Below are 26,212 nucleotides of genomic sequence, written 5' to 3'. Positions count from 1 at the left end.
TGTAATTTTTTGTTTTCGAAGTATAGTTCGAAATACTTCTGATGGTGTCACTGCCTGAACAGAACGCTGCGCAGGCGCCGTGGCTTAGTTGGTTAAAGCGCCTGTCTAGTAAACAGAACATTGTGAGTTCGAATCTCACCGGTGCCTCGAGAGTCAAGACTAACGTCTTTCTAGTTTTTTTTGTTTTCGAAGTTCAGTTCGAAATACTTCTGATGGTGTCACTGCCTGAACAAGAGGCTGCGCAGGTGCCGTGGCTTAGTTGGTTAAAGCGCATGTCTAGTAAACAGGAGATCGAGAGTTCGAATCTCACCGGTGCCTCGAGAGTGAAGACTAACGTCTCTCTAGTTTTCTTGTTTTCGAAGTATAGTTCGAAATACTTCTGATGGCGTCACTGACTGAACAAGAGACTGCGCAGGCGCCGTGGCTTAGTTAGTTAAAGCGCCTGTCTAGTAAACAGGAGATCGTGAGTTCGAATCTCACCGGTGCCTCGAGAGTGAATTCTAGCGTCTCTCTCGTTTTTTTTTCGAAGTATAGTTCCAAATACTTCTGATGGTGTGACTGCCTGAACAAGACGCTGCGCCGATGCCGTAGCTTAGTTAGTTAAAGCGCCTGTCTAGTAAATAGGAGATCGTAGTTCAAATCTCACCGGTGCCTCGAGAGTCAAGACAAACCTCTCTCTAGTTTTTTTGTTTTCGAAGTTTAGTTCGAAATACTTTTGATGGTGTCACTGCCCGAACAAGACGCTGCGCAGGCGCCGTGATTTAGTTGGTTAAAGCGCCTGTCTAGTAAACAGGAGAGCATGAGTTCAAATCTCACCGGTGCCTCGAGAGTCAAGGCAACCGTCTCTCTAGTTTTTTGTTTTCGAAGTTTAGTTCGAAATTCTTCTTATGGTGTGACTCCCTGAACACGACGCTGCGCAGGCGCCGTGGCTTAGTTAGTTAAAGCGCCTGTCTAGCAAACAGGAGATCGTGAGTTCGAATCTCACCGGTGCCTCGAGAGTCAAGGCAACCGTCTCTCTAGTTTTTTGTTTTCGAAGTTTAGTTCGAAATTCTTCTGATGGTGTGACTGCCTGAACAAGACGCTGCGCAGGCGCCGTAGCTTCTCCAGATAAAGCGCCTGTCTAGTAAACAGGATATCGTGAGTTCGAATCTCACCGGTGCCTCGAGAGTGAAAACTAGCGTCTCTCTAGTTTTTTGTTTTCGAAGTATAGTTCCAAATACTTCTGATGGTGTCACTGCCTGAACAAGACGCTGCGCAGGCGCCGTGGCTTCTCCAGTTAAAGCACCTGTCTATTAAACAGGAGATCGTGAGTTCGAATCTCACTGGTGCCTCGAGAGTCAAGACAAACCTCTCTCTAGTTTTGTTGTTTTTGAAGTATGATTTAAAATGCTTCTAATGGTGTCACTGCCTGAAGAAGATGCTGCGCAGTCGCCGTGTCTTAGTTCGTTATCTCACCTGTCTAGTAAACAGGAGATAGTGAGCTCGAATCTCACCGGTACCTCGAGAGACAAGACAAATTTCTCTGTAATATTTTGTTTTCGAAGTATAGTTCGAAATACTTCTGATGGTGTCACTGCCTGAACAAGACGCTGCGCAGGCGCCGTGGCTTAGTTGGTTAAAGCGCCTGTCTAGTAAACAGGAGATCGTGAGTTCGAATCTCACCGGTTCCTCGAGTGTCAAGACTAACGTCTTTCTAGTTTTTTTGTTTTCGAAGTTTATTTCGAAATACTTCTGATGGTGTCACTGCCTGAACAAGAGGCTGCGCAGGTGCCGTGGCTTAGTTGGTTAAAGCGCATGTCTAGTAAACAGGAGATCGAGAGTTCGAATCTCACCGGTGCCTCGAGAGTGAAGACTAACGTCTCTCTAATTTTTTGTTTTCGAAGTTTAGTTCGAAATACTTCTGATGGTGTCACTGCCTGAACATGACGCTGCACAGGTGCCGTGGCTTAGTTGGTTCAAGCGCCTGTCTAGTAAACAGGAGATCGTGAGTTCGAATCTCACCGGTGCCTCGAGAGTCAAGACAAACGTCTCTCTAGCTTTTTGTTCTCGAAGTTTAGTTCGAAATACTTCTGATGGTGTCACTGCCTGAACAAGAGGCTGCGCAGGCTCCGTGGCTTAGTTGGTTAAAGCGCCTGTCTACTAAACAACAGATCGTGAGTTCGAATCTCACCGGTGCCTCGAGAGTCAAGACTAACATCTCTCTAGTTTTTTTGTTTTCGAAGTTTAGTTCGAAATACTTCTGATGGTGTCACTGCCTGAACAAGACGCTGCACAGGTGCTGTGGCTTAGTTGATTAAAGCGCCTGTCTAGTAAACAGGAGATCGTGAGTTCAAATCTCACCGGTGCCTCGAGAGTCAAGACAAACGTCTCTAGCTTTTTGTTCTCGAAGTGTAGTTCGAAATACTTCTGATGTGTCACTGCCTGAACAAGACACTGCGCAGGCGCCGTGGCTTAGTTAGTTAAAGCGCCTGTCTAGAAAACAGGAGATCGTGAGTTCGAATCTCACCGGTGCCTCGAGGGTCAAGATATACCTCTCTCTAGTTTTTTTGTTTTTGAAGTAATATATAAAATGCTTCTAATGGTGTCACTGCCTGAAGAAGATGCTGCGCAGTCACCGTGTCTTAGTTCGTTATCTCACCTGTCTAGTAAACAGGAGATAGTGAGCTCGAATCTCACCGGTACCTCGAGAGACAAGACAAATTTCTCTGTAATTTTTTGTTTTCGAAGTATAGTTCGAAATACTTCTGATGGTGTCACTGCCTGAACAAGACGCTGCGCAGGCGCCGTGGCTTATTTGGTTAAAGCGCCTGTCTAGTAAACAACAGATCGTGAGTTCAAATCTCACCGGTGCCTCGAGAGTCAAGACTAACATCTCTCTAGTTTTTTTGTTTTCGAAGTTCAGTTCGAAATACTTCTTATGGTGTCACTGCCTGAACAAGGGGCTGCGCAGGTGCCGTGGCTTAAGTGGTTAAAGCGCATGTCTAGTAAACAGGAGATCGAGAGTTCGAATCTCACCGGTGCCTCGAGAGTGAAGACTAACGTCTCTCTAGTTTTCTTGTTTTCGAAGTATAGTTCGAAATACTTCTGATGGCGTCACTGACTGAACAAGACACTGCGCAGGCGCCGTGGCTTTGTTAGTTAAAGCGCCTGTCTAGTAAACAGGAGATCGTGAGTTCGAATCTCACCGGTGCCTCGAGAGTGAATTCTAGCGTCTCTCTTGTTTTTTTTTCGAAGTATAGTTCCAAATACTTCTGATGGTGTGACTGCCTGAACAAGACGCTGCGCAGATGCCGTAGCTTAGTTAGTTAAAGCGCCTGTCTAGTAAATAGGAGATCGTAGTTCAAATCTCACCGGTGCCTCGAGAGTCAAGACAAACCTCTCTCTAGTTTTTTTGTTTTCGAAGTTTAGTTCGAAATACTTTTGATGGTGTCACTGCCCGAACAAGACGCTGCGCAGGCGCCGTGATTTAGTTGGTTAAAGCGCCTGTCTAGTAAACAGGAGAGCATGAGTTCGAATCTCACCGGTGCCTCGAGAGTCAAGGCAACCGTCTCTCTAGTTTTTTGTTTTCGAAGTTTAGTTCGAAATTCTTCTTATGGTGTGACTCCCTGAACACGACGCTGCGCAGGCGCCGTAGCTTCTCCAGATAAAGCGCCTGTCTAGTAAACAGGATATCGTGAGTTCTACTCTCACCGGTGCCTCGAGAGTGAAAACTAGCGTCTGTCTAGTTTTTTGTTTTCGAAATATAGTTCCAAATACTTCTGATGGTGTCACTGCCTGAACAAGACGCTGCGCAGGCGCCGTGGCTTCTCCAGTTAAAGCACCTGTCTATTAAACAGGAGATCGTGAGTTCGAATCTCACTGGTGCCTCGAGAGTCAAGACAAACCTCTCTCTAGTTTTGTTGTTTTTGAAGTATGATTTAAAATGCTTCTAATGGTGTCACTGCCTGAAGAAGATGCTGCGCAGTCACCGTGTCTTAGTTCGTTATCTCACCTGTCTAGTAAACAGGAGATAGTGAGCTCGAATCTCACCGGTACCTCGAGAGACAAGACAAATTTCTCTGTAATATTTTGTTTTCGAAGTATATTTCGAAATACTGCTGATGGTGTCACTGCCTGAACAAGACGCTGCGCAGGCGCCGTGGCTTAGTTGGTTAAAGCGCCTGTCTAGTAAACAGGAGATCGTGAGTTCGAATCTCACCGGTGCCTCGAGTGTCAAGACTAACGTCTTTCTAGTTGTTTTGTTTTCGAAGTTTAGTTCGAAATACTTCTGATGGTGTCACTGCCTGAACAAGAGGCTGCGCAGGTGCCGTGGCTTAGTTGGTTAAAGCGCATGTCTAGTAAACAGGAGATCGAGAGTTCGAATCTCACCGGTGCCTCGAGAGTGAAGACTAACGTCTCTCTAATTTTTGTTTTCGAAGTTTAGTTCGAAATACTTCTGATGGTGTCACTGCCTGAACATGACGCTGCACAGGTGCCGTGGCTTAGTTGGTTCAAGCGCCTGTCTAGTAAACAGGAGATCATGAGTTCGAATCTCACCGGTGCCTCGAGAGTCAAGACAAACGTCTCTCTAGCTTTTTGTTCTCGAAGTTTAGTTCGAAATACTTCTGATGGTGTCACTGCATGAACAAGAGGCTGCGAAGGCGCCGTGGCTTAGTTGGTTAACCCAATAATTCCCAGTATGAGAAACATTTTTTCAAACTTCAAAATATTTCTTGGCCATGCTCTTAGAGTCACTAGGAGTACAAATGTTCAATAAAAACCTTGAAGATATAGTCTGTAAGTTATTAATGGGATGTTGCATATGTGCAACATTGGCCAGTAGTGTATAAAATGCAGGCCAAGCCAAGTGAAAAAAAACTTTTTATTGCCACCAATTATTTTGGCGAATTTTCAAATTGAAGAAAGCACAAAGCTGAAGCATAGCTGTTTGGTGCCTACTGGTGAAAACTAACAAAACAGTTACGGTCTTTGTTGAAACACAACATCACCTTACACTTGGCACACGAAACATAGGTGTACCCTCCTGGGCATGCCTTACAGCGGTTCTGTTTTGCATTCCATGTGGGCCAGTGCTCCTTGCTGTCTCTTCTGACATCCTGGGGGACATTTAGGCACACTATCTTGAATGATGTGACATTCTGAATCGAAGGGCGCCCTGGTGGTCGTTTGTTGAGTAAGATCAGACTTGTTTCGAGCTCAGAGAGAAATTCTCTCAAGGATGTAGGTGGCCGTTTGTGCTGCTGGAGAATTTTCTTGTGCATGAACCATGCATTAACAGCTGATATTTTGAGCGTGTGCCAAAACAAATATATATACCAGCGTTTAGACCTGTTAGAAAAGCGATAGGAGAAGCCCATTTTGTCAAGAAGATCCACGCCACCCATTGATCTGTTGTAGGAAGGAATGATCACTGGACAATTGACAAAAATGTGCTTTTTCTCCTTGCTGTCCCACCTTTTGACTGATGTAAGCGAGGCAGCACCAATGCAGTTCGAAAGAAGAGTAACAGTGCGGTTGTCGTGCCACTTCGCTGCCGCCATTGTCTTTTGGTCACACAAAGTAACTGACGTATCACAGGTGCCCCGACCTTGCTTTTTCATCAATTTCTCCTCCATCAACTTGCTGCAGCTCAGTCTGTTTTCACGAACCGTACCAATATAGAAAATTCCCTTTCTTGAAAGTTCCTCTACAAGCTGAGGGCCTGTGAAGAAGTTATCAGCGACGACTAGGTTGTCGTCGCGCTTCGGTAGGCTGGAACACAGCTGGAGCACGACATCAGCTCCCAACCCAAGCTGGTAGCCACCCTGGCTGCCATAAAAACCTTTGTTGCAGCGCTGGTAGACATCAAAATCATAACACAGACCTGATTCCCCGGAACGTGCCCAAAGTTTTAGACCCCATTTACTCTTTGGTTTATTAGGCATGTACTGACGAACGTAACACCGCCCACAGAAAGGGATCAAGATTTCGTCCACTGCAGATTTTTTTTCTTGGGGCAAGACAACCATGTTGCTGCGCAAGGAACTGAGCCATGGGCGCACTTTCCAGCATTTGTCTTCTTTTACTTTGTCATTGGCCGCTTCATTATCGAAAAAATGCAGGTGGCTTGTGATCTTTTCGAATATGTTATGGGACATTACCTGGGCTACTAATTCATATCTACTTTCATTTTCCCAATGCGCACGAACCCTGTGCATGTTTACAAGTCCCATCCTGAAAAACATGCCCAGCACAGGTGTAAGTTTTTCTACGGTGAGGTTTAGAGTGGTTCCATGTTTTTGAAAGTAGTACTTATTGCTTTCATCGACGACAGCCTTTAGCATGGATCGAGAAACAAACACGTCAAAGTATTCCACTGCACTCAGCGGCTCTGCAGGTGGCAGCGGAAAGTTGTTCTCGAAACTAACTGCCTCGATATCAAAATCCTTTTTCACCCATGTGTACCGCCTTTTCATGTTCCGCGGTGTCCGATCTACAGAAGGCGCATCCGTCGAGGTAGCAACCTCTTCCTCAGCTTCTTTTACCTCAGTTTGGATGGCATCTCCTTCATCACTGCGGTCTCCAGACATTTCTTCGTCACTTTTTTTTCATCAGCGGAAAAATCGCTCTCATTAGGGTCGATAACATCCAGCAGGTTTGCATGAACAAAACCCTTCGGCCTCTCTTTTAGAACAGAATAGAATGTTGAGGTTGAAATTGCAGTATGTCCCTGAAAAGTTGTTAAAACAGCAATATTAGCAAACAAACATCCGTTCACACACTCCAAACGAATGCGTGTCACGATATGTAACATGCCTTTTAAGCAGCAAAGCCATGTTGCATATTTGCAACAATGAAAATTGTGGCATTTAGTGCCCACTGTTGCATATGTGCAACACACCACGTGCAAAAAATATTTTCTCGAACAGAGCTAGCAAAAAACTAACTTTTGGATTCTAGATTACTGTCAAGAGTGTTTCGAACACACATTCAGTGAAAAAAGCAGCGCAGATTAACTTGAGGGCTCATAAAAAAATATTTACACTACCTTGTTTGCGGAGCTCGACGACGACATGGATGCTGCCATTTTGAAAACTGCAGATACGACGAATGTGGCCCCCAAGCGGCTGAAAATTGTACTGCGTGGAACGAAGAACCCTCAAAATAACATAGTATGAACAACTTATACCGGTGCATTAGGATCCTTGCAATCGGCAGGGCACGGACATGGGTGTTGCAGATATGCAACAAGGGGCAATAATGGGTTAAAGCGCCTGTCTAGTAAACAACAGATCGTGAGTTCGAATCTCACCGGTGCCTCGAGAGTCAAGACTAACATCTCTCTAGTTTTTTTGTTTTCGAAGTTTAGTTCGAAATACTTCTGATGGTGTCACTGCCTGAACAAGACGCTGCACAGGTGCTGTGGCTTAGTTGATTAAAGCGCCTGTCTAGTAAACAGGAGATCGTGAGTTCGAATCTCACCGGTGCCTCGAGAGTCAAGACAAACGTCTCTCTAGCTTTTTGTTCTCGAAGTTTAGTTCGAAATACTTCTGATGGTGTCACTGCCTGAACAAGACACTGCGCAGGCGCCGTGGCTTAGTTAGTGAAAGCGCCTGTCTAGAAAACAGGAGATCATGAGTTCGAATCTCACCGGTGCCTCGAGGGTCAAGATATACCTCTCTCTAGTTTTTTTGTTTTTGAAGTATTATATAAAATGCTTCTAATGGTGTCACTGCCTGAAGAAGATGCTGCGCAGTCACCGTGTCTTAGTTCGTTATCTCACCTGTCTAGTAAACAGGAGATAGTGAGCTCGAATCTCACCGGTACCTCGAGAGACAAGACAAATTTCTCTGTAATTTTTTGTTTTCGAAGTATAGTTCGAAATACTTCTGATGGTGTCACTGCCTGAACAAGACGCTGCGCAGGCGCCGTGGCTTAGTTCGTTAAAGCGCCTGTCTAGTAAACAGGAGATCGTGACTTTGAATCTCACCGGTGCCTCGAGAGTCAAGACTAACGTCTTTCTAGTTTTTTTGTTTTCAAAGTTTAGTTCGAAATACTTCTGATGGTGTCACTGCCTGAACAAGAGGCTGCGCAGGTGCCATGGCTTAGTTGGTTAAAGCGCATGTCTAGTAAACAGGAGATCGAGAGTTCGATCTCACCGGTGCCTCGAGAGTGAAGACTAACGTCTCTCTAGTTTTCATGTTTTCGAAGTATAGTTCGAAATACTTCTTATGGTGTGACGGCCTGAACACAATGCTGCGCAGGCGCCGTGGCTTACTTAGTTAAAGCGCCTGTCTAGCAAACAGGAGATCGTGAGTTCGAATCTCACCGGTGCCTCGAGAGTCAAGGCAAACGTCTCTCTAGTTTTTTGTTTTCGAACATTCATGACTTTTTGCGCAAACACGTACACGGACTCAAGGAAAAGAGGCAAACGACACGGGCGCCCGTGTTGTTTGCCTCTTTTCCTTGTGTCCGTGTACGTGTTTGCGCAGTCATGATCGAGTACCAACTCGCCCAACTTTCAGTACTTTTGATTTCGAGGTTTAGCTCGAAATACTTCTGATAGTGTGACTGCCTGAACAAGACGCTGCGCAGGCGCCGTGGCTTAGTTAGTTAAAGCGCGTGTCTAGTAAACAGGAGATCGTGAGTTCGAATCTCACCGGTGCCTCGAGAGTCAAGGCAACCGTCTCTCTAGTTTTTTGTTTTCGAAGTTTAGTTTGAAATTCTTCTGATGGTGTGACTGCCTGAACAAGACGCTGCGCAGGCGCCGTGGCTTAGTTAGTTAAAGCGCCTGTCTAGTAAACAGGAGATCGTGAGTTCGAATCTCACCGGTGCCTCGAGAGTGAAGACTAGCGTCTCTTTTGTTTTTTGTTTTCGAAGTATAGTTCCAAATCTTTCTGATGGTGTCACTGCCTGAACAAGACGCTGCGCAGGCGCCGTAGCTTCTCCAGATAAAGCGCCTGTCTAGTAAACAGGATATCGTGAGTTCGAATCTCACCGGTGCCTCGAGGGTCATGACTAACGTCTCTCTAGTTTTTTGTTTTTGAAGTTTATTTCGAAATACTTTTGATGGTGTCACTGCCTGAACAAGACGCTGCGCAGACGCCGTAGCTTAGTTAGTTAAAGCGCCTGTCTAGTAAATAGGAGATCGTAGTTCAAATCTCACCGGTGCCTCGAGAGTCAAGACAAACCTCTCTCTAGTTTTTTGTTTTCGAAGTTTAGTTCGAAATACTTTTGATGGTGTCACTGCCCGAACAAGACGCTGCGCAGGCGCCGTGATTTAGTTGGTTAAAGCGCCTGTCTAGCAAACAGGAGATCGTGAGTTCGATGCTCACCGGTGCCTCGAGAGTCAAGACAAACCTCTCTCTAGTTTTTTGTTTTCGCAGTTTATTTCGAAATACTTTTGATGGTGTCACTGCCTGAAGAGCACACTGCGCAGGCGCCGTGGCTTAGTTGGTTAAAGCGCCTGTCTAGTAAACAGGAGATCCTGAGTTCGAATCTCAGGGGTCCTCGAGAGTCAAGACTAACGTCTCTCTAGTTTTTTCTTTTCGAAGTATAGTTCTAAATACTTCTAATGGTGTCACTGCCTGAACAAGGCGCTGCGCAGGCACCGTGGCTTAGTTGGTTAAAGCGCCTGTGTAGTAAACAGGAGATCATGAGTTCGAATCTCACCGGTGCCTCGAGAGTCAAGACTAACGTCTCTCTAGTTTTTTCTTTTCGAAGTATAGTTCTAAATACTTCTAATGGTGTCACTGCCTGAACAAGGCGCTGCGCAGGCACCGTGGCTTAGTTGGTTAAAGCGCCTGTGTAGTAAACAGGAGATCATGAGTTCGAATCTCACCGGTGCCTCGAGAGTCAAGACTAACGTCTCCCTAGATTTTTGTTTTCGAAGTATAGTTCGAAATACTTCTGATGGTGTCACTGCCTGATTAAGACGCTGTGCAGGCGCCGTGGCTTAGTTAGTTAAAGCGCCTGTCTAGTAAACAGGAAATCGTGAGTTCGAATCTCACCGGTGCTTCGGGAGTCAAGACTAACGTCTATCCAGTTTTTTGTTTTCGAAGCTTAGTTCGAAATACTTCTGATGGTGTCACTGCCTGAACAAGACGCTGCGCAGGCGCCGTGGCTTGGTTAGTTAAAGCGCCTGTCTAATAATTAGGAGATCGTGAGTTCGAATCTCACTGGTTCCTCGAGAGTCAAGACAAACGTCTCTCTAATTTTTTGTTTTCGAAGTTTAGTTCGAAATACTTCTGATGGTGTCACTGCCTGAAACAGACGCCGCAGGCGCCGTGGCTTAGTTGGTTAAAGTGCCTGTCTAGTAAACAGGAGATCGTGAGTTCGAATCTCACCGGTGCCTCGAGAGTCAAGACGAACATCTCTCTAGTTTTTTTGTTTTCGAAATATAGTTCCAAATACTTCTGATGGTGTCACTGCCTGAACAAGACGCTGCGCAGGCGCCGTGGCTTCTCCAGTTAAAGCACCTGTCTATTAAACAGGAGATCGTGAGTTCGAATCTCACCGGTGCCTCGAGAGTCAAGACAAACCTGTCTCTAGTTTTGTTGTTTTTGAAGTATGATTTAAAATGCTTCTAATGGTGTCACTGCCTGAAGAAGATGCTGCGCAGTCACCGTGTCTTAGTTCGTTATCTCACCTGTCTAGTAAACAGGAGATAGTGAGCTCGAATCTCACCGGTACCTCGAGAGACAAGACAAATTTCTCTGTAATTTTTTGTTTTCGAAGTATAGTTCGAAATACTTCTGATGGTGTCACTGCCTGAACAAGACGCTGCGCAGGCGCCGTGGCTTAGTTGGTTAAAGCGCCTGTCTAGTAAACAGGAGATCGTGAGTTCGAATCTCACCGGTGTATCGAGACTCGAGACTCACGTCTCTCTAGTTTTTTTGTTTTCGAAGTTTAGTTCGAAATACTTCTGATGGTGTCACTGCCTGAACAAAACGCTGCGCAGGCGCCGTGGCTGAGTTAGTTAAAGCGCCTGTCTAATAAACAGGAGATCGTGAGTTCGAATCTCACCGGTGCCTCGAGAGTCAAGACAAACATCTCTCTAGTTTTGTTGTTTTTGAAGTATGATTTAAAATGCTTCTAATGGTGTCACTGCCTGAAGAAGATGCTGCGCAGTCACCGTGTCTTAGTTCGTTATCTCACCTGTCTAGTAAACAGGAGATAGTGAGCTCGAATCTCACCGGTACCTCGAGAGACAAGACAAATTTCTCTGTAATTTTTTGTTTTCGAAGTATAGTTCGAAATACTTCTGAGGGTGTCACTGCCTGAACAAGACGCTGCGCAGGCGCCGTGGCTTAGTTGGTTAAAGCGCCTGTCTAGTAAACAGGAGATCGTGAGTTCGAATCTCACCGGTGCCTCGAGAGTCAGGACTAAGGTCTTTCTAGTTTTTTTGTTTTCGAAGTTCAGTTCGAAATACTACTGATGGTGTCACTGCCTGAACAAGAGGCTGCGCAGGTGCCGTGGCTTAGTTGGTTAAAGCGCATGTCTAGTAAACAGGAGATTGAGAGTTCGAATCTCACCGGTGCCTCGAGAGTGAAGACTAACGTCTCTCTAGTTTTCTTGTTTTCGAAGCTTAGTTCGAAATACTTCTGATGGTGTCACAGCCTGAACAAGACGCTGCGCAGGCGCCGTGGCTTAGTTGGTTAAAGCGCATGTCTAGTAAACAGGAGATCGAGAGTTCGAATCTCACCGGTGCCTCGAGAGTGAAGACTAACGTCTCTCTAGTTTTCTTGTTTTCGAAGTATAGTTCGAAATACTTCTGATGGCGTCACTGACTGAACAAGACACTGCGCAGGCGCCGTGGCTTCTCCAGTTAAAGCACCTGTCTATTAAACAGGAGATCGTGAGTTCGAATCTCACCGGTGCCTCGAGAGTCAAGACAAACCTGTCTCTAGTTTTGTTGTTTTTGAAGTATGATTTAAAATGCTTCTAATGGTGTCACTGCCTGAAGAAGATGCTGCGCAGTCACCGTGTCTTAGTTCGTTATCTCACCTGTCTAGTAAACAGGAGATAGTGAGCTCGAATCTCACCGGTACCTCGAGAGACAAGACAAATTTCTCTGTAATTTTTTGTTTTCGAAGTATAGTTCGAAATACTTCTGATGGTGTCACTGCCTGAACAAGACGCTGCGCAGGCGCCGTGGCTTAGTTGGTTAAAGCGCCTGTCTAGTAAACAGGAGATCGTGAGTTCGAATCTCACCGGTGTATCGAGACTCGAGACTCACGTCTCTCTAGTTTTTTTGTTTTCGAAGTTTAGTTCGAAATACTTCTGATGGTGTCACTGCCTGAACAAAACGCTGCGCAGGCGCCGTGGCTGAGTTAGTTAAAGCGCCTGTCTAATAAACAGGAGATCGTGAGTTCGAATCTCACCGGTGCCTCGAGAGTCAAGACAAACATCTCTCTAGTTTTGTTGTTTTTGAAGTATGATTTAAAATGCTTCTAATGGTGTCACTGCCTGAAGAAGATGCTGCGCAGTCACCGTGTCTTAGTTCGTTATCTCACCTGTCTAGTAAACAGGAGATAGTGAGCTCGAATCTCACCGGTACCTCGAGAGACAAGACAAATTTCTCTGTAATTTTTTGTTTTCGAAGTATAGTTCGAAATACTTCTGAGGGTGTCACTGCCTGAACAAGACGCTGCGCAGGCGCCGTGGCTTAGTTGGTTAAAGCGCCTGTCTAGTAAACAGGAGATCGTGAGTTCGAATCTCACCGGTGCCTCGAGAGTCAGGACTAAGGTCTTTCTAGTTTTTTTGTTTTCGAAGTTCAGTTCGAAATACTACTGATGGTGTCACTGCCTGAACAAGAGGCTGCGCAGGTGCCGTGGCTTAGTTGGTTAAAGCGCATGTCTAGTAAACAGGAGATTGAGAGTTCGAATCTCACCGGTGCCTCGAGAGTGAAGACTAACGTCTCTCTAGTTTTCTTGTTTTCGAAGCTTAGTTCGAAATACTTCTGATGGTGTCACAGCCTGAACAAGACGCTGCGCAGGCGCCGTGGCTTAGTTGGTTAAAGCGCATGTCTAGTAAACAGGAGATCGAAAGTTCGAATCTCACCGGTGCCTCGAGAGTGAAGACTAACGTCTCTCTAGTTTTCTTGTTTTCGAAGTATAGTTCGAAATACTTCTGATGGCGTCACTGACTGAACAAGACACTGCGCAGGCGCCGTGGCTTAGTTAGTTAAAGCGCCTGTCTAGTAAACAGGAGATCGTGAGTTCGAATCTCACCGGTGCCTCGAGAGTGAATTCTAGCGTCTCTCTTGTTTTTTTTTTTCGAAGTATAGTTCCAAATACTTCTGATGGTGTGACTGCCTGAACAAGACGCTGCGCAGATGCCGTAGCTTAGTTAGTTAAAGCGCCTGTCTAGTAAATAGGAGATCGTAGTTCAAATCTCACCGGTGCCTCGAGAGTCAAGACAAACCTCTCTCTAGTTTTTTTTGTTTTCGAAGTTTAGTTCGAAATACTTTTGATGGTGTCACTGCCCAAACAAGACGCTGCGCAGGCGCCGTGATTTAGTTGGTTAAAGCGCCTGTCTAGTAAACAGGAGAGCATGAGTTCGAATCTCACCGGTGCCTCGAGAGTCAAGGCAACCGTCTCTCTAGTTTTTTGTTTTCGAAGTTTAGTTCGAAATTCTTCTAATGGTGTGACTCCCTGAACACGACGCTGCGCAGGCGCCGTGGCTTAGTTAGTTAAAGCGCCTGTCTAGCAAACAGGAGATCGTGAGTTCGAATCTCACCGGTGCCTCGAGAGTCAAGAAAAACGTCTCTCTAGTTTTTTGTTTTCGAACATTCATGACTTTTTTTGCGCAAACACGTACACGGACTCAAGGAAAAGAGGCAAACGACACGGGCGCCCGTGTTGTTTGCCTCTTTTCCTTGTGTCCGTGTACGTGTTTGCGCAAAGTCATGATCGAGTACCAACTCGCCCAACTTTCAGTACTTTTGATTTCGAGGTTTAGCTCGAAATACTTCTGATAGTGTGACTGCCTGTACAAGACGCTGCGCAGGCGCCGTGGCTTAGTTAGTTAAAGCGCCTGTCTAGTAAACAGGAGATCGTAAGTTCGAATCTCACCGGTGCCTCGAGAGTCAAGGCAACCGTCTCTCTAGTTTTTTGTTTTCGAAGTTTAGTTCGAAATTCTTCTGATGGTGTGACTGCCTGAACAAGACGCTGCGCAGGCGCCGTAGCTTCTCCAGATAAAGCGCCTGTCTAGTAAACAGGATATCGTGAGTTCGAACCTCACCGGTGCCTCGAGAGTCAAGACAAACCTCTCTCTAGTTTTGTTGTTTTTGAAGTATGATTTAAAATGCTTCTAATGGTGTCACTGCCTGAAGAAGATGCTGCGCAGTCACCGTGTCTTAGTTCGTTATCTCACCTGTCTAGTAAACAGGAGATAGTGAGCTCGAATCTCACCGGTACCTCGAGAGACAAGACAAATTTCTCTGTAATATTTTGTTTTCGAAGTATAGTTCGAAATACTTCTGATGGTGTCACTGCCTGAACAAGACGCTGCGCAGGCGCCGTGGCTTAGTTGGTTAAAGCGCCTGTCTAGTAAACAGGAGATCGTGAGTTCGAATCTCACCGGTGCCTCGAGTGTCAAGACTATCGTCTTTCTAGTTTTTTTGTTTTCGAAGTTTAGTTCGAAATACTTCTGATGGTGTCACTGCCTGAACAAGAGGCTGCGCAGGTGCCGTGGCTTAGTTGGTTAAAGCGCATGTCTAGTAAACAGGAGATCGAGAGTTCGAATCTCACCGGTGCCTCGAGAGTGAAGACTAACGTCTCTCTAATTTTTTTGTTTTCGAAGTTTAGTTCGAAATACTTCTGATGGTGTCACTGCCTGAACATGACGCTGCACAGGTGCCGTGGCTTAGTTGGTTAAAGCGCCTGTCTAGTAAACAGGAGATCGTGAGTTCGAATCTCACCGGTGCCTCGAGAGTCAGGACAAACGTCTCTCTAGCTTTTTGTTCTCGAAGTTTAGTTCGAAATACCTCTGATGGTGTCACTGCCTGAACAAGAGGCTGCGCAGGCGCCGTGGCTTAGTTGGTTAAAGCGCCTGTCTAGTAAACAACAGATCGTGAGTTCGAATCTCACCGGTGCTTTGAGAGTCAAGACTAACATCTCTCTAGTTTTTTTGTTTTCGAAGTTTAGTTCGAAATACTTCTGATGGTGTCACTGCCTGAACAAGACGCTGCACAGGTGCTGTGGTTTAGTTGATTAAAGCGCCTGTCTAGTAAACAGGAGATCGTGAGTTCGAATCTCACCGGTGCCTCGAGAGTCAAGACAAACGTCTCTCTAGCTTTTTGTTCTCGAAGTTTAGTTCGAAATACTTCTGATGGTGTCACTGCCTGAACAAGACACTGCGCAGGCGCCGTGGCTTAGTTAGTTAAAGCGCCTGTCTAGAAAACAGGAGATCGTGAGTTCGAATCTCAACGGTGCTTCGAGAGTCAAGACAAACGTCTCTCTAGTTTTTTGTTTTCGAAGTTTAGTTCGAAATACTTCTGATGGTGTCACTGCCTGAACAACACGCTGCGCAGGCGCCGTGGCTTAGTTGGTTAAAGCGCCTGTCTAGTAAACCGGAGATCGTGAGTTCGAATCTCACCGGTGCCTCGAGAGTAAAGACTAACATCTCTCTAGTTTTTTGTTTTCGAAGTGTAGTTCGAAATACTTCTGATGGTGTCACTGCCTGAACAAGTCGCTGCAGGGGCCGTGGCTTAGTTAGTTAAAGCGCCTGTCTGGTAAGCAGGAGATCGTGAGTTCGAATCTCACCGGTGCCTCGGGAGTCAAGACTGACGTCTCTCTAGTTTTTTGTTTTCGAACATTCATGACTTTTTTGCGCAAACACGTACACGGACACAAAGAAAAGAGGCAAACAACACGGGCGCCCGTGTTGTTTGCCTCTTTTCCTTGTGTCCGTGTACGTCTTTCCGCAAAGAAGTCATGATCGAGTACCAACTCGCCCAACTTTCACTGCTTTTGTTTTCGAAGTTTAGTTCGAAATACTTCTGATGGTGTCACTGCCTGAAGAAGACGCTGCGCAGGCACCGTGGCTTAGTTAGTTGAAGCGCCTGTCTAGTAAACAGGAAATCGTGAGTTCGAAGCTCACCGGTGCCTCGGGAGTCAAGACTAACCTCTCTCCAGTTTTTGTTTTCGAAGTTCAGTTCGAAATACTTCTGATGGTGTCACTGCCTGAACAAGACGCTGCGCAGGCGCCGTGGCTTTGTTGGTTAAAGCGCCTGTCTAGTAAACAGGAGATCGAATCTCAACGGTGCCTCGAGAGTCAAGACAAACGTCTCTCTAGTTTTCTTGTTTTCAAAGTTTAGTTCGAAATACTTCTGGTGGTGTAACTGCCTGAACAAGACGCTGCGCAGGCGCCGTGGCTTAGTTGGTTAAAGCACCTGTCTAGTAAAGAGGAGATCGTGAGTTGGAATCTCACCGGTGCCTCGGAAGTCAAGACTAACGTCTATCGAGTTTTTTTGTTTTCGAACATTCATGACTTCTTTACGCAAACACGGACACAAGGAAAAGAGGCAAAGAACACGGGCGCCCGTGTTGTTTGCCTCTTTTCCTTGTGTCCGTTACGTGTTTGCGCAAAGAAGTCATGATCGAGTACCAACTCGCCCAACTTTTAGTACTTTTGTTTTCGAAGTTTACTTCGAAATACTTCTGATGGTGTCACTGCCTGAACAAGACGCTGCACAAGCGCCGTGGCTTAGTTGGTTAAAAGCGCCTGTCTACTGAACAGGAGATAATGAGTTCGGGTCTCACCGGTGCCTCGAGAGTCAAGATAAACGTCTCTCTACTTTCTCGTTTTCGAAGTTTAGTTCGAAATACTTCTGATGGTGCCACTGGCTGAACAAGAGGCTGCGCGGGCGCCGTGGCTTAGTTGGTTAAAGTGCCTGTCTAGTAAACAGGAGATCATGATTTCGAATCTCACCGGTGCCTCGAGAGTCAAGACAAACGTCTCTCTAGTTTTTTTGTTTTCGAAGTATAGTTTGAAATACTTCTGATGGTGTCACTGTCTGAACAAGACGCTGCGCGGGCGCCGTGGCTTAGTTGGTTAAAGCGCCTGTCTAGTAAACAGGAGATCGTGAGTTCGAATCTCACCGGTGCCTCGAGAGTAAAGACAAACGTCTCTCTAGTATTTTGTTTTCGAAGTTTAGTTCGAAATACTTCTGATAGTGTCACTGCCTGAAGAAGACGAGGCGCAGGAGCCGTGGCTTATTTAGTTAAAGCGCCTGTCTAGTAAACAGGAGATCATGAGTTCGAATCTCACCGGTGCCTCGAGAGTCAAGACAAACGTCTCTCTAGTGTTTTGTTTTCGAAGTTTAGTTCGAAAACCTTCTGATGGTGTCTCTGCCTGAACAAGACGCTGCGCACGCACCGTGGCTTAGTTGGTTAAAGCGCCTGTCTAGTAAACAGGAGATCGTGATTTTGAATCTCACCGGTGCCTCGAGAGTCAAGACTAACGTCTCTCTAGTTTTTTGTTTTCGAAGTATAGTTCGAAATACTTCTGATGGTGTCACTGCCTGAACAAGACGCTGCACAAGCGCCGTCGCTTAGTTGGTTAAAGCGCCTGTCTAGTAAACAGGAGATCATGAGTTCGAATCTCACCGGTGCCTCGAGAGTCAAGATAAATGTCTCTCTAGTTTTTCGTTTTCGAAGTTTAGTTCGAAATAATTCTGATGGTGTCACTGCCTGAACAAGACGCTGCGCAGGCGCTGTGGCTTAGTTAGTTAAAGCGCCTGTCTAGTAAAAAGAAGATCGTGAGTTCGAATCTCACCGGTGCTTCGAGAGTCAAGACAAACGGCTCTCTAGTTTTTTTTTGTTTTCGAAGTTTAGTTCGAAATACTTCTGATGGTGTGACTGCCTGAACAAGACGCTGCAGCACCGGTGAGTTTCGAACTCATGATCTCCTGTGACAAGTGCTTTATTCAACTAAGCCATGGCACCGGCGTGCCGTCATTTTCAGGCAGTGACACCATTAAAGTATTCCGAACTGCATTTAAGAAACAAAAAAAATAGAAAGTCTTGACTCTCGCGGCACCTGTGAGTTTCGAGCTCATGATCTCCTGTGACAAGAGCTTTAATCAAGTAAGCCATGGCGCCGGCGTGCCGTCATGTTCAGGCAGTGACACCATTAGAAGTATTTCGAACTGCATTTAAGAAACAAAAAAAATAGAAAGTCTTGACTTTCGCGGCACCGGTGAGTTTCGAACTCATGATCTCCTGTGACAAGTGCTTTAATCAAGTAAGCCACGGCGCCGGCGTGCCGTCATGTTCAGGCAGTGACACCATTAAAATATTTCGAACTGCATTTAGGAAACAAAAAAATAGAAAGTCTTGACTCTCGCGGCACCTGTGAGTTTCGAGCTCATGATCTCCTGTGACAAGAGCTTTAATCAAGTAAGCCACGGCGCCGGCGTGCCGTCATGTTCAGGCAGTGACACCATTAGAAGTATTTCGAGCAGCAATTAGGAAACAAAAAAAATAGAGAGTCTTGACTTTCGCGGCACCGGTGAGTTTCAAACTCATGATCTCCTGTGACAAGTGCTTTAATCAAGTAAGCCACGGCGCCGGCGTGCCGTCATGTTCAGGCAGTGACACCATTAAAGTATTTCGAACTGCATTTAACAAACACAAAAATAGAAAGTCTTGACTCTCGCGGCACCGGTGAGTTTCAAACTCATGATCTCCTGTGACAAGTGCTTTAATCAACTAAGCCACGGCGCCGACGTGCCGTCATGTTCAGGCAGTGACACCATTAAAGTATTTCGAACTGCATTTGAGAAACAACAAAATAGAAAGTCTTCACTCTCGCGGCACCGTTGAGTTTCGAACTCACGATCTCCTGTGACAAGTGCTTTAATCAACTAAGCCACGGCGCCAGCATGCCGTCATGTTCAGGCAGTGACACCATTAAAGTATTTCGAACTGCATTTCACAAACACCAAAATAGAAAGTCTTGACTCTCGCGGCACCGGTGAGTTTCGAAGTCATGATCTCCTGTGACAAGCGCTTTAACCAACCAAACCACGGCGCCGGCGTGCCGTCATGTTCAGGCAGTGACACCTTTAGAAGTATTTCGAACTGTATTTAAGAAAAAAAATAGAAAGTCTTGAATCTCGCGGCACCGGTGAGTTCCGAACTCATGATCTCATGTGACAAGTGCTTTAACCAACTAAGCCACGGCGCCGGCGTGCCGTCATGTTCCGGCAGTGACACCATTAAAGTATTTCGAACCGCATTTAACAAACACAAAAATAGAAAGTCTTGACTCTCGCGGCACTGGTGAGTTTCGAAGTCATGATCTCCTGTGACAAGCGCTTTAACCAACTAAACCACGGCGCAGGCGTGCCTTCATGTTCAGGCAGTGACACCATTGAAGTATTTCGAACTGCATTTAACAAACACAAAAATATAAAGTCTTGACTCTCGCGGCACCGTTGAGTTTCGAACTCACGATCTCCTGTGACAAGTGCTTTAATCAACTGAACCACGGCGCTGGCGTGCCGTCATGTCCAGGCAGTGACACCTTTAGAAGTATTTCGAACTGTATTTAGGAAAAAAAATAGAAAGTCTTGACTCTCGCGGCACCGGTGTGTTTCGAACTCATGATCTTTTGGGACAAGTGCTTTAACCAACCAAGCCACGGCGCCGGCGTTCCGTCATGTTCAGGTAGTGACACCATTAAAGTATTTCAAACTGCATTTAAGACACAAAAAAATAAGAAGTCTTGACTCTCGCGGCACCGGTGAGTTTCAAAGTCATGATCTCCTGTGACAAGCGCTTTAACCAACTAAACCACGGCGCCGGCGTGCCGTCATGTTCAGGCAGTGACACCATTTAAGCATTCGAACTGCATTTAAGAAACAAAAAAATAGAAAGTCTTGACTTTCGCGGCACCGATGAGTTTTGAACTCATGATCTCCTGTGACAAGTGCTTTAATCAAGTAAGCCACGGCGCCGGCGGACCGTCATGTTCAGGCAGTTACACCATAAAAGTATTTCGAACTGCATTTACGAAACAAAAAAAATAGAAAGTCTTGACTCTCGCGCAACCGGTGAGTTTCGAACTCATGATCTCCTGTGACAAGTGCTTTAATCAACTAAGGCACGGCGCCAGCGTGCCGCCATGTTCAGGCAGTGACACCATTAAAGTATTTCGAACTGCATTTAACAAACACAAAAATAGAAAGTCTTGACTCTTGCGGCACCGGTGAGTTTCCAACTCACGATCTCCTGTGACAAGTGCTTTAATCAACTAAGCCACGGCGCCGGCGTGCCGTCATGTTCAGGCAGTGACACCATTAAAGTATTTCGAACTGCATTTTACAAACACAAAAATAGAAACTCTTGACTCTCGCGGCACCGGTGAGTTTTGAAGTCATGATCTCTTGTGACAAGCGCTTTAACCAACTAAACCACGGCGCCGGCGTGCCGTCATGTTCAGGCAGTGACACCATTAAAATATTTTGAACTGCATTTAACAAACACAAAAATAGAAAGTCTTGACTCTCGCGGCGCCGGTGAGTTTCGAACTAATGATCTCCTGTGACAAGTGCTTTAATCAACTGAAGCACGCGCTGGCGTGCCGTCATGTACAGGCAGTGACACCTTAAGAAGTATTTCTAACTGTATTTAGGAAAAAAAATAGAAAGTCTTGACTCTCGCGGCACCGGTGAGTTTCGAACTCATGATCTCCTGTGACAAGTGCTTCAACCAACTAAGCCACGGCGCCGGCGTGCCGTCATGTTCAGGCATCGACACCATTAAAGTATTTCGAACTGCATTTAACAAACACAAAAATAGAAAGTCTTGACTCTCGCGGCACCGGTGAGTTTCGAAGTCATGATCTCCTGTGACAAGCGCTTTAACCAACTAAACCACTGCGCCGGCGTGCCGTCATGTTCAGGCAGTGACACCTTTAGAAGTATTTCGAACTGTATTTAAGAAAAAAAAATAGAAAGTCTTGACTCTCGCGGCACCGGTGAGTTCCGAACTCAAGATCTCATGTGACAAGTGCTTTAACCAACTAAGCCAAGGCGCCAGCGTGCCGTCATGTTCAGGCAGTGACACCATTAAGTATTTTGAACCGCATTTAACAAACACAAAAATAGGAAGTCTTGACTCTCGCGGCACCGGTGAGTTTCGAAGTCATGATCTCCTGTGACAAGCGCTTTAACCAACTAAACCACGGCGCCAGCATGCCTTCATGTTCAGACAGTGACACCATTAAAGTATTTCGAACTGCATTTAACAAACACAAAAATATAAAGTCTTGACTCTCGCGGCACCGTTGAGTTTCGAACTCACGATCTCCTGTGACAAGTGCTTTAATAAACTGAACCACGGCGCTGGCGTGGCGTCATGTTCAGGCAGTGACACCTTTAGAAGTATTTCGAACTGTATTTAAGAAAAAAAATAGAAAGTCTTGACTCTCACGGCACCGGTGAGTTTCAAAGTCATGATCTCCTGTGACAAGCGCTTTAATGAACTAAGCCACGGCGCCGGCGTGCCGTCATGTTCAGGCAGTGACACCATTAAAGTATTTCGAACTGCATTTTACAAACACAAAAATAGAAAGTCTTGACTCTCGCGGCACCGGTGAGTTTCGAAGTCATGATCTCTTGTGACAAGCGCTTTAACCAACTAAACCACGGCGCCGGCGTGCCGTCATGTTCAGGCAGTGACACCATTAAAATATTGTTACGACCTCACGCCTACTGAGGTCGTAACAATATTTTAAACTGCATTTAACAAACACAAAAACAGAAAGTCTTAACTCTCGCGGCGCCGGTGAGTTTCCAACTCATGATCTCCTGTGACAAGTGCTTTAACCAACTAAGCCACGGCGCCGGCGTGCCGTGATGTTCAGGCAGTGACACCATTAAAATATTTTGAACTGCATTTAACAAACACAAAAATAGAAAGTCTTGACTCTCGCGGCGCCGGTGAGTTTCAAACTCATGATCTCCTGTGACAAGTGCTTTAATCAACTGAACCACGGCGCTGGCGTGCCGTCATGTTCAGGCAGTGACACCATTAAAGTATTTCGAACTGCATTTCACAAACACCAAAATAGAAAGTCTTGACTCTCGCGGCACCGGTGAGTTTCGAAGTCATGATCTCCTGTGACAAGCGCTTTAACCAACCAAACCACGGCGCCGGCGTGCCGTCATGTTCAGGCAGTGACACCATTAAAGTATTTCGAACTGCATTTAACAAACACAAAAATAGAAAGTCTTGACTCTCGCGGCACCGGTGAGTTTCAAACTCATGATCTCCTGTGACAAGTGCTTTAATCAACTAAGCCACGGCGCCGACGTGCCGTCATGTTCAGGCAGTGACACCATTAAAGTATTTCGAACTGCATTTGAGAAACAACAAAATAGAAAGTCTTCACTCTCGCGGCACCGTTGAGTTTCGAACTCACGATCTCCTGTGACAAGTGCTTTAATCAACTAAGCCACGGCGCCAGCATGCCGTCATGTTCAGGCAGTGACACCATTAAAGTATTTCGAACTGCATTTCACAAACACCAAAATAGAAAGTCTTGACTCTCGCGGCACCGGTGAGTTTCGAAGTCATGATCTCCTGTGACAAGCGCTTTAACCAACCAAACCACGGCGCCGGCGTGCCGTCATGTTCAGGCAGTGACACCTTTAGAAGTATTTCGAACTGTATTTAAGAAAAAAAATAGAAAGTCTTGAATCTCGCGGCACCGGTGAGTTCCGAACTCATGATCTCATGTGACAAGTGCTTTAACCAACTAAGCCACGGCGCCGGCGTGCCGTCATGTTCCGGCAGTGACACCATTAAAGTATTTCGAACCGCATTTAACAAACACAAAAATAGAAAGTCTTGACTCTCGCGGCACTGGTGAGTTTCGAAGTCATGATCTCCTGTGACAAGCGCTTTAACCAACTAAACCACGGCGCAGGCGTGCCTTCATGTTCAGGCAGTGACACCATTGAAGTATTTCGAACTGCATTTAACAAACACAAAAATATAAAGTCTTGACTCTCGCGGCACCGTTGAGTTTCGAACTCACGATCTCCTGTGACAAGTGCTTTAATCAACTGAACCACGGCGCTGGCGTGCCGTCATGTCCAGGCAGTGACACCTTTAGAAGTATTTCGAACTGTATTTAGGAAAAAAAATAGAAAGTCTTGACTCTCGCGGCACCGGTGTGTTTCGAACTCATGATCTTTTGGGACAAGTGCTTTAACCAACCAAGCCACGGCGCCGGCGTTCCGTCATGTTCAGGTAGTGACACCATTAAAGTATTTCAAACTGCATTTAAGACACAAAAAAATAAGAAGTCTTGACTCTCGCGGCACCGGTGAGTTTCAAAGTCATGATCTCCTGTGACAAGCGCTTTAACCAACTAAACCACGGCGCCGGCGTGCCGTCATGTTCAGGCAGTGACACCATTTAAGCATTCGAACTGCATTTAAGAAACAAAAAAATAGAAAGTCTTGACTTTCGCGGCACCGATGAGTTTTGAACTCATGATCTCCTGTGACAAGTGCTTTAATCAAGTAAGCCACGGCGCCGGCGGACCGTCATGTTCAGGCAGTTACACCATAAAAGTATTTCGAACTGCATTTACGAAACAAAAAAAATAGAAAGTCTTGACTCTCGCGCAACCGGTGAGTTTCGAACTCATGATCTCCTGTGACAAGTGCTTTAATCAACTAAGGCACGGCGCCAGCGTGCCGCCATGTTCAGGCAGTGACACCATTAAAGTATTTCGAACTGCATTTAACAAACACAAAAATAGAAAGTCTTGACTCTTGCGGCACCGGTGAGTTTCCAACTCACGATCTCCTGTGACAAGTGCTTTAATCAACTAAGCCACGGCGCCGGCGTGCCGTCATGTTCAGGCAGTGACACCATTAAAGTATTTCGAACTGCATTTTACAAACACAAAAATAGAAACTCTTGACTCTCGCGGCACCGGTGAGTTTTGAAGTCATGATCTCTTGTGACAAGCGCTTTAACCAACTAAACCACGGCGCCGGCGTGCCGTCATGTTCAGGCAGTGACACCATTAAAATATTTTGAACTGCATTTAACAAACACAAAAATAGAAAGTCTTGACTCTCGCGGCGCCGGTGAGTTTCGAACTAATGATCTCCTGTGACAAGTGCTTTAATCAACTGAAGCACGCGCTGGCGTGCCGTCATGTACAGGCAGTGACACCTTAAGAAGTATTTCTAACTGTATTTAGGAAAAAAAATAGAAAGTCTTGACTCTCGCGGCACCGGTGAGTTTCGAACTCATGATCTCCTGTGACAAGTGCTTCAACCAACTAAGCCACGGCGCCGGCGTGCCGTCATGTTCAGGCATCGACACCATTAAAGTATTTCGAACTGCATTTAACAAACACAAAAATAGAAAGTCTTGACTCTCGCGGCACCGGTGAGTTTCGAAGTCATGATCTCCTGTGACAAGCGCTTTAACCAACTAAACCACTGCGCCGGCGTGCCGTCATGTTCAGGCAGTGACACCTTTAGAAGTATTTCGAACTGTATTTAAGAAAAAAAAATAGAAAGTCTTGACTCTCGCGGCACCGGTGAGTTCCGAACTCAAGATCTCATGTGACAAGTGCTTTAACCAACTAAGCCAAGGCGCCAGCGTGCCGTCATGTTCAGGCAGTGACACCATTAAGTATTTTGAACCGCATTTAACAAACACAAAAATAGGAAGTCTTGACTCTCGCGGCACCGGTGAGTTTCGAAGTCATGATCTCCTGTGACAAGCGCTTTAACCAACTAAACCACGGCGCCAGCATGCCTTCATGTTCAGACAGTGACACCATTAAAGTATTTCGAACTGCATTTAACAAACACAAAAATATAAAGTCTTGACTCTCGCGGCACCGTTGAGTTTCGAACTCACGATCTCCTGTGACAAGTGCTTTAATAAACTGAACCACGGCGCTGGCGTGGCGTCATGTTCAGGCAGTGACACCTTTAGAAGTATTTCGAACTGTATTTAAGAAAAAAAATAGAAAGTCTTGACTCTCACGGCACCGGTGAGTTTCAAAGTCATGATCTCCTGTGACAAGCGCTTTAATGAACTAAGCCACGGCGCCGGCGTGCCGTCATGTTCAGGCAGTGACACCATTAAAGTATTTCGAACTGCATTTTACAAACACAAAAATAGAAAGTCTTGACTCTCGCGGCACCGGTGAGTTTCGAAGTCATGATCTCTTGTGACAAGCGCTTTAACCAACTAAACCACAGCGCCGGCGTGCCGTCATGTTCAGGCAGTGACACCATTAAAATATTGTTACGACCTCACGCCTACTGAGGTCGTAACAATATTTTAAACTGCATTTAACAAACACAAAAACAGAAAGTCTTAACTCTCGCGGCGCCGGTGAGTTTCCAACTCATGATCTCCTGTGACAAGTGCTTTAACCAACTAAGCCACGGCGCCGGCGTGCCGTGATGTTCAGGCAGTGACACCATTAAAATATTTTGAACTGCATTTAACAAACACAAAAATAGAAAGTCTTGACTCTCGCGGCGCCGGTGAGTTTCAAACTCATGATCTCCTGTGACAAGTGCTTTAATCAACTGAACCACGGCGCTGGCGTGCCGTCATGTTCAGGCAGTGACACCTTTAGAAGTATTTCTAACTGTATTTAGGAAAAAAAATAGAAAGTCTTGACTCTCGCGGCACCGGTGAGTTTCGAACTCATGATCTCCTGTGAAAAGCGCTTTAACCAACTAAACCACGGCGCCGGCGTGCCGTCATGTTCAAGCAGGGACACCTTTAGAAGTATTTCGAACTGTATTCAAGAAACAAAAAATAGAAAGTCTTGACTGTCGCGGCACCGGTGAGTTCCGAACTCATGATCTCATGTGACAAGTGCTTTAACCAACTAAGCCACGGCGCCGGCGTGCCGTCATGTTCAGGCAGTGACACCATTAAAGTATTTCGAACCGCATTTAACAAACGCAAAAATAGAAAGTCTTGACTCTCGCGGCACCGGTGAGTTTCGAAGTCATGATCTCCTGTGACAAGCGCTTTAACCAACTAAACCACGGCGCCGGCGTGCCTTCATGGTCAGGCAGTGACACCATTAAAGTATTTCGAACTGCATTTAACAAACACAAAAATATAAAGTCTTGACTCTCGCGGCACCGTTGGGTTTCGAACTCACGATCTCCTGTGACAAGTGCTTTAATCAACTGAACCACGGCGCTGGCGTGCCGTCA

At 45.9% G+C, this 26,212-nt stretch overlaps 27 non-coding genes across 27 annotated transcripts; all 27 read left to right on the top strand.

The window, feature by feature from the left end:
* Nucleotides 1-73: 73 nt before the first annotated feature.
* Nucleotides 74-147, top strand: TRNAT-AGU (transfer RNA threonine (anticodon AGU)). Its single transcript has one exon. It is a non-coding gene; the product is annotated as a tRNA-Thr (tRNA).
* Nucleotides 148-414: 267 nt separating this feature from the next.
* On the top strand, nt 415-488 carry TRNAT-AGU (transfer RNA threonine (anticodon AGU)). The gene has a single exon. It is a non-coding gene; the product is annotated as a tRNA-Thr (tRNA).
* A 431-nt stretch (nt 489-919) lies between these two features.
* Nucleotides 920-993, top strand: TRNAA-AGC (transfer RNA alanine (anticodon AGC)). The gene has a single exon. It is a non-coding gene; the product is annotated as a tRNA-Ala (tRNA).
* A 603-nt stretch (nt 994-1,596) lies between these two features.
* On the top strand, nt 1,597-1,670 carry TRNAT-AGU (transfer RNA threonine (anticodon AGU)). The gene has a single exon. It is a non-coding gene; the product is annotated as a tRNA-Thr (tRNA).
* Nucleotides 1,671-1,935: 265 nt separating this feature from the next.
* Nucleotides 1,936-2,009, top strand: TRNAT-AGU (transfer RNA threonine (anticodon AGU)). Its single transcript has one exon. It is a non-coding gene; the product is annotated as a tRNA-Thr (tRNA).
* Nucleotides 2,010-2,104: 95 nt separating this feature from the next.
* Nucleotides 2,105-2,178, top strand: TRNAS-ACU (transfer RNA serine (anticodon ACU)). Its single transcript has one exon. It is a non-coding gene; the product is annotated as a tRNA-Ser (tRNA).
* A 262-nt stretch (nt 2,179-2,440) lies between these two features.
* Nucleotides 2,441-2,514, top strand: TRNAS-AGA (transfer RNA serine (anticodon AGA)). The gene has a single exon. It is a non-coding gene; the product is annotated as a tRNA-Ser (tRNA).
* Nucleotides 2,515-4,132: 1,618 nt separating this feature from the next.
* On the top strand, nt 4,133-4,206 carry TRNAT-AGU (transfer RNA threonine (anticodon AGU)). The gene has a single exon. It is a non-coding gene; the product is annotated as a tRNA-Thr (tRNA).
* A 3,358-nt stretch (nt 4,207-7,564) lies between these two features.
* Nucleotides 7,565-7,638, top strand: TRNAS-AGA (transfer RNA serine (anticodon AGA)). Its single transcript has one exon. It is a non-coding gene; the product is annotated as a tRNA-Ser (tRNA).
* Nucleotides 7,639-8,242: 604 nt separating this feature from the next.
* On the top strand, nt 8,243-8,316 carry TRNAA-AGC (transfer RNA alanine (anticodon AGC)). The gene has a single exon. It is a non-coding gene; the product is annotated as a tRNA-Ala (tRNA).
* A 426-nt stretch (nt 8,317-8,742) lies between these two features.
* On the top strand, nt 8,743-8,816 carry TRNAT-AGU (transfer RNA threonine (anticodon AGU)). Its single transcript has one exon. It is a non-coding gene; the product is annotated as a tRNA-Thr (tRNA).
* A 432-nt stretch (nt 8,817-9,248) lies between these two features.
* Nucleotides 9,249-9,322, top strand: TRNAA-AGC (transfer RNA alanine (anticodon AGC)). The gene has a single exon. It is a non-coding gene; the product is annotated as a tRNA-Ala (tRNA).
* A 937-nt stretch (nt 9,323-10,259) lies between these two features.
* TRNAT-AGU (transfer RNA threonine (anticodon AGU)) lies at nt 10,260-10,333 on the top strand. The gene has a single exon. It is a non-coding gene; the product is annotated as a tRNA-Thr (tRNA).
* Nucleotides 10,334-10,768: 435 nt separating this feature from the next.
* TRNAT-AGU (transfer RNA threonine (anticodon AGU)) lies at nt 10,769-10,844 on the top strand. The gene has a single exon. It is a non-coding gene; the product is annotated as a tRNA-Thr (tRNA).
* A 94-nt stretch (nt 10,845-10,938) lies between these two features.
* On the top strand, nt 10,939-11,012 carry TRNAI-AAU (transfer RNA isoleucine (anticodon AAU)). The gene has a single exon. It is a non-coding gene; the product is annotated as a tRNA-Ile (tRNA).
* A 265-nt stretch (nt 11,013-11,277) lies between these two features.
* TRNAT-AGU (transfer RNA threonine (anticodon AGU)) lies at nt 11,278-11,351 on the top strand. Its single transcript has one exon. It is a non-coding gene; the product is annotated as a tRNA-Thr (tRNA).
* Nucleotides 11,352-12,126: 775 nt separating this feature from the next.
* Nucleotides 12,127-12,202, top strand: TRNAT-AGU (transfer RNA threonine (anticodon AGU)). The gene has a single exon. It is a non-coding gene; the product is annotated as a tRNA-Thr (tRNA).
* A 94-nt stretch (nt 12,203-12,296) lies between these two features.
* Nucleotides 12,297-12,370, top strand: TRNAI-AAU (transfer RNA isoleucine (anticodon AAU)). The gene has a single exon. It is a non-coding gene; the product is annotated as a tRNA-Ile (tRNA).
* A 265-nt stretch (nt 12,371-12,635) lies between these two features.
* TRNAT-AGU (transfer RNA threonine (anticodon AGU)) lies at nt 12,636-12,709 on the top strand. The gene has a single exon. It is a non-coding gene; the product is annotated as a tRNA-Thr (tRNA).
* A 436-nt stretch (nt 12,710-13,145) lies between these two features.
* TRNAT-AGU (transfer RNA threonine (anticodon AGU)) lies at nt 13,146-13,219 on the top strand. Its single transcript has one exon. It is a non-coding gene; the product is annotated as a tRNA-Thr (tRNA).
* A 434-nt stretch (nt 13,220-13,653) lies between these two features.
* TRNAA-AGC (transfer RNA alanine (anticodon AGC)) lies at nt 13,654-13,727 on the top strand. Its single transcript has one exon. It is a non-coding gene; the product is annotated as a tRNA-Ala (tRNA).
* A 769-nt stretch (nt 13,728-14,496) lies between these two features.
* On the top strand, nt 14,497-14,570 carry TRNAT-AGU (transfer RNA threonine (anticodon AGU)). The gene has a single exon. It is a non-coding gene; the product is annotated as a tRNA-Thr (tRNA).
* A 266-nt stretch (nt 14,571-14,836) lies between these two features.
* TRNAT-AGU (transfer RNA threonine (anticodon AGU)) lies at nt 14,837-14,910 on the top strand. The gene has a single exon. It is a non-coding gene; the product is annotated as a tRNA-Thr (tRNA).
* A 434-nt stretch (nt 14,911-15,344) lies between these two features.
* Nucleotides 15,345-15,418, top strand: TRNAS-AGA (transfer RNA serine (anticodon AGA)). The gene has a single exon. It is a non-coding gene; the product is annotated as a tRNA-Ser (tRNA).
* A 95-nt stretch (nt 15,419-15,513) lies between these two features.
* TRNAT-AGU (transfer RNA threonine (anticodon AGU)) lies at nt 15,514-15,587 on the top strand. The gene has a single exon. It is a non-coding gene; the product is annotated as a tRNA-Thr (tRNA).
* A 93-nt stretch (nt 15,588-15,680) lies between these two features.
* Nucleotides 15,681-15,754, top strand: TRNAT-GGU (transfer RNA threonine (anticodon GGU)). The gene has a single exon. It is a non-coding gene; the product is annotated as a tRNA-Thr (tRNA).
* A 1,264-nt stretch (nt 15,755-17,018) lies between these two features.
* On the top strand, nt 17,019-17,092 carry TRNAT-AGU (transfer RNA threonine (anticodon AGU)). The gene has a single exon. It is a non-coding gene; the product is annotated as a tRNA-Thr (tRNA).
* The last annotated feature ends 9,120 nt before the right edge of the window (nt 17,093-26,212 follow it).

Source organism: Rhipicephalus microplus, unplaced genomic scaffold (genome assembly GCF_043290135.1).
Source record: "Rhipicephalus microplus isolate Deutch F79 unplaced genomic scaffold, USDA_Rmic scaffold_62, whole genome shotgun sequence".
Lineage (NCBI taxonomy): Eukaryota > Metazoa > Arthropoda > Arachnida > Ixodida > Ixodidae > Rhipicephalus > Rhipicephalus microplus.
The sequence above is the reverse complement of the archived record's forward strand: the minus strand, read 5'-3'. Positions and strand labels throughout refer to the sequence as shown.